Below are 6000 nucleotides of genomic sequence, written 5' to 3'. Positions count from 1 at the left end.
GACACACGTAGATACTCATTGTGATGTTATATAGTGAGACACACGTAGATACTCATTGTGATGTTATATAGTGAGACACACGTAGATACTCATTGTGATGTTATGTAGTGAGACACACGCAGAGACTCATTGTGATGTTATATTCTGAGAAACACACAGACGCTATTTGATGTTATACAGTAAGACACCTACAGAGACGCTATTTGCTGTTATACAGTGAGACACATACAGAGACGCTATTTGCTGTTATACAGTGAGACACATGCAGAGACTCATTGTGATTATATACAGGGACACACACGCGGAGACGCTATTTGATGTTTTACAGTGTGACACATGCAGAGACTCATTGTGGTGCTTTACAATGAGACACGCGTAGAAACAACATTGTGATGATACACAATTCAACACACGCGGAGGCGCTATTTGATGATATGCAGTGAGACACATGCAGAGACGCTATTTGATGTTTTACAGTGTGACACATGAAGATACACTATTTGATGTTATACAGTGTGGCACGTGCAGAGACGCTATTTGATGTTATACAGTGTGACACACGAGGAAACGTTATTTGATGTAGTTATACAGTGAGACACATGCAGAGACGCTATTTGATGTTACACAGTGTGACACATGCAGAGACGCTATTTGATGTTATGCAGAGAGACACATGAAGAGACGCTATTTGATGTTATACAGCGTGACACATGCAGAGACGCTTTTTGACGTTATAAAGCGAAACACATGAAGAGACGCTATTTGATGTTATACAGCGAGACACATGCAGAGACCATTCTGATTTTAAGCAGTGAGACACGCAGAGACGGTATTTGATGTTATACAGTGTGACACATGCAGAGACGCTATTTGATGTTACACAGTGTGACACATGATGAGACTCTATGTGATGTTATACAGTGTGACACATGCACGGACGCTTTTTGATGTTATACAGTGAGACACATGCAGAGACGCTATTTGATGTTATACAGTGAGACACATTAAGAGACCATTGTGATTGTATGAAGTGAGACACGCAGAGACGCCATTTGATGTTATACAGTGAGACACACAGAGACGCTATTTGATGTTTTACAGTGAGACACATGCAGAGGCGCCATTTGATGTTATACAGTGAGACACACAGTGACGCTATTTGATGTTGTACAGTGAGACACATGCAGAGACGCTATTTGATGTTGTACAGTGAGACACATGCAGAGGCGCCATTTGATGTTATACAGTGAGACACACAGAGACGCTATTTGATGTTGTACAGTGAGACACATGCAGAGGCGCCATTTGATGTTATACAGTGAGACACACAGTGACGCTATTTGATGTTATACAGTGAGACACACAGAGACGCTATTTGATGTTATACAGTGAGACACACAGAGACGCTATTTGATGTTATACAGTGAGACACACAGAGACGCTATTTGATGTTATACAGTGAGACACACAGAGACGCCATTTGATGTTATACAGTGTGACACACGCAGAGGCGCCATTTGATGTTATACAGTGAGACACACAGTGACGCTATTTGATGTTATACAGTGAGACACACAGAGACGCTATTTGATGTTATACAGTGAGACACACAGAGACGCTATTTGATGTTATACAGTGAGACACACAGAGACGCTATTTGATGTTATACAGTGAGACACACAGAGACGCTATTTGATGTTATACAGTGTGACACACGCAGAGGCGCCATTTGATGTTATACAGTGAGACACACAGATACACTATTTGATGTTGTACAGTGAGCCACACGCAGAGACGCCATTTGATGTTATACAGTGAGACACACAGAGACGCTAAGTGATGGTTTTCAGTACGACACACGTTTAGACTCTACATGATGTTCCCACTGGTTGACGTAAAGCGGAAGGTGGAGGGGAGATAAGATCGCCAACTATGGGTCGCCCTCTTCACCGGCTCTCGGAGTCTCAGTCTGGTTCCCCTTTATTAATGCACTGGTCAAACCAAGATTGTGGCCTTGCTTACCTCGCGTCCACAATCCAATTTATGGGTTTTGTTAGATTAACCATGAACTATTGGTTGATTGGTATAATGAGGTTTTGGCTCTCACCGTGGACAATAATCCAAGCGGTAAATACTTGCCTTGTCCGATCTTCTGGCAGCGTCGGTTTAAAATCAGACTTCATCAAATTTGCTTCATACTTGAGGCTTTTGCTCTGTAATCTTTCTGCCATGCACCCTTCATTCTTCCTGGAAGGCTAAGTTAATCAGTGAAGATCACTACATATAATTCATAAGTCACAATCCTGGCGTGTATGTTATTTTCTGTGCTAAATGGAAGTTGACCGACTGACCTTATTGTTGTGGTCAATAAAATGACACGTGACCAGGGCCCCGTTGTGGTGTTACAACTGTGACGAACGAGGTCAAGCCACAAATAAGTTTTACTGAGGAAGGCTGAATATTTTCTAAGAAACTGTATATTTTTTCTGTCATTTGCTTTCAGCCAAGAAGCCAAATGCATCCTTTTGGATCCACAACACATTTTGTTTCTCATTTGTTCCAGTGGTCATGTTATATTGCTTTTATTTCTTTTATTTATGTTCTTTTAGATTGTTGTTTTGTTTTCGTTTTATTGTGTGTTGTGTGTGTTATTTTGGGTGGATTGGAATTTTGCGTTTTTATTTGTTTTTGGTGGTGTTGTTCTTATCTTTTTTTTAAAAAAAAGCAGTAAAAATATATACCTAAATTTCACATGTCGGTCCCTTACGTTGAAATCTGAGCAGAATTTGGTGAAGTAACTAGAATGTTGGTCACGTTGATAACCCGTGTCAATACCGAAGTACAGAATGTGACACGTAGTTGATGTCACGTTATGTAATAATGGCTGCATTTTGCAAATAGAGGTGTACAACAACACTCACTCACTCACCCAACCAAAGTATAAGGACATAATGGAGTCGTCCGAATATCATGGCTGTACTATGAACACCTAGAAAGGACATTGTCGCGTTGTCACACTGTCGCCATTAAAAAACCAACTAAAAGTTGTCCAAATTAACTAAAGCGTGACAATGCCACAAATGGCCAAAATGGACACTCTCTGCCTGCGTTTGTAAGGGCGACAATGCGAAAATGCGACATTGTCACTTCTAGGATTCCATACTGTACCGCTGCTGACTCTTTAAATATTGAAACAGAATGAATTTGTTTGGCTGTTGTGGCCGAAATAGTGGGTTTAAATTAAGCTATACTTGTGTCACCTGTTTTCTATGGTGACCCGTCTATTTCTGTCCACCAACTTCAAGTTTCGAGTTTATCTTGATGAAGGTACACCACTACTCTGCATTCAAAATAAAATGCCATTGCACACGAACTGGAAACGAGTAGCAGAACTTTTATGTGACATTACTACTGCAGTGTTTCTCGATATAGTTTGAGGGCAGGAGCAATATTGAACTGCATTGGATACATGGTCTGTGGGGTTGTGGTTTAAGCGTAAACCTATTGCCGCTTCCACTGAATTCTACATCTTAACACATCTCTTATCGTCGACATAGCACAACGAATTCAAGGTTAATTATTGACACTGTCATTTAAAATGCATGTCTAATTCCACTTAACTTTTTTCTTATTTTTTTGACCGAGCAAGAAATCGATGGCGTTAATGCTTGTCGAAGCGATGTTCACTTGGTCTGGCGAACAGGAACAATATAGGCTAATGACAGAAGAGCAAATTTTCTTTTCTCTCACGCACGCGTTCTTTGGAGATCCCAATTCACATCCTTCATTTGAAGAGTAATTGCGTAAGTAAGACCAAATCCATCCTTTATCAATACTAGACAATGTTGTCAGACTCTAAATAGATTCCACACACGAGCCTTGTAATGAGAACAAAGTCTCTGACGTTTACCCACAATTCCACACTCCCCGCATGCTGTTCCTGCACCCGTTCTGCAATCCGTACCGTGTTTGCAGGACAAACAGTTAGGACTGTTAACTAGCGAATGGCGATTGCCCTATAATTGACTAAGATTAGGGCGGAACTCTGGTCGTGAGTCTCCAAGTCCAGTGAAAGTTGCCCGAGATTTTTGCTGCATTAATTCTGGCAGGAAATGGCCATCGGAAATTAAGCGGATTCCCAAGACAGACTGGTCAATTATGGCTTTAAAATAGCCCTTTTCAGAGCTAATATTGGGTAAAAACGACATACGCAAAACAATAGTAAACAGAAATTGTAAGGTTCGTCAATATCTTCTTTGACTTTCTACATTGTGAGAAGTATCCGCATTGCCAGACGGGGATCAACTGGTATTTGACGTGAAAAAATGTATTGATCTTGAAGCTATTTCTGAGCTATATATTGCTATCCCGTCTGAAACGGATGTTATTTCATTATGATTACATTTTCACAAGTTAATAGTGATACGAATATTTGTTCTAACCATATAAAAAATGTTGCATCTTCATATAATCCTCGAAGCTAGTTCTTGAACACAGCTTTTACATCATTGCGTTAGCTATTGATGTACGTTTGATAATCGATTTGTACACTTGTAAGATAAAAAAACAGCAAGTTTAGTCATCTCTTGAAAATGGGTTACCTCAAAACGATTTGTTGTAACTCATTTAGAAGTTCTGAAATCAATAGAAAATGGTAAATGTGAAGTGTTTCAATTATAGCACCGTCAACATGAGGTATAGTTCAGCCTTTGTCCAATCGCTGTAATACCTCGGCTGTCATCGCGCGGACGTCGGAGAAAACACCCAAGTCTCGTTCATTGCAGACTTAAGCACGTGGTTTGTCAGTTCAATTTTTGGCACGTCAAGAATTGGAGAAAAATGCGATATTGATTACCTTAACATGAACGTCGCTCTTGTGATTGCGGTAGGCTGTCACTGACGGTGCGGAACACCTATTACACGGGACAGCGTAACGAGGAAGAAAAGAAATCTCCACTGCTTATACTTCAAAAACAGCTCTGCCATTTGTAACAAATACGAAAATAATATCTCTAGCTGACATCAAAGGTAAAGCCTACAATGCTTATTACACCCTTTTGAATCTACATACTAGTAGGTGATGTGTGGCAATGACATGGCCTGTATCTTCTATTTTTCATCGACCACTGATTAGCACTGAAACGAGCTCTGATGTGGCGGTATAATCGTTTATAGTAAATGCCTTTACGTTGAGTTAAACATAAATGAATCCATTACCGTGCACAAACTTTGCTCCGCTTCACGAGGTCTCAAACAAACAATTTATGCATTGCTGAGTTCGATATGTTCCATGCTCATTTTAAATGCTAAACGTGTCAACTGAATTTACAAATTGAGCTGCACCATGGGTACCGTTAGCCTGAATAATGCATCAGGTTATTTCGGGTATAGACAAACAGAGCGATTTCTTTATGAGATTGTTCCGAAATGTTGTAACAAGTGTGTAATGTTGTTTCACTCAACCGAGCATGTTTGATTTCACTGTAAGTGCTCATTATATTTCCATTATGCAGCGTTGAAAACCACATTAGTTTATAAAACGCACATGTCTGAACATGAATGATTAAAAAATCAGAGATTGGTTGAGTTATGCATTAGCACGATAATTGTGATTGTTTGTCAAATGACGTCATCACAATTGCAGCTATACCATGTTTGTCTATAAGATTTAATGGATTCTGAGAGCAAATATACCAATATCATTGTTGGTCCTGTAAGTATCGAGACTCAGTTTTCAGGGTACGACATCTTATATTCGGTGAGTTTCGACCAATTCTAGTAAATATTATTATTCTCGTTTCTTGAGTTGCCAATGCAACAAAACAGTTCTTTCACGACTTTTCTTCATCGACTATAATAATCTGTCTTCTTTTTTAGTCGAAAAGCATGTTACGGTATTTTATTCAAGGACGGAAGAAAGGATCTTTTTTCAGATTATCCCATCTCTCAAAGGAATGTTTTCTTTTTATTAGGACCCTATTGCAAGCAATTAGAATTAGG

Source organism: Haliotis rufescens, unplaced genomic scaffold (genome assembly GCF_023055435.1).
Source record: "Haliotis rufescens isolate VD_foot unplaced genomic scaffold, xgHalRufe1.0.p SCAF_6, whole genome shotgun sequence".
Lineage (NCBI taxonomy): Eukaryota > Metazoa > Mollusca > Gastropoda > Lepetellida > Haliotidae > Haliotis > Haliotis rufescens.
Note: the sequence above shows the minus strand (reverse complement) of the source record.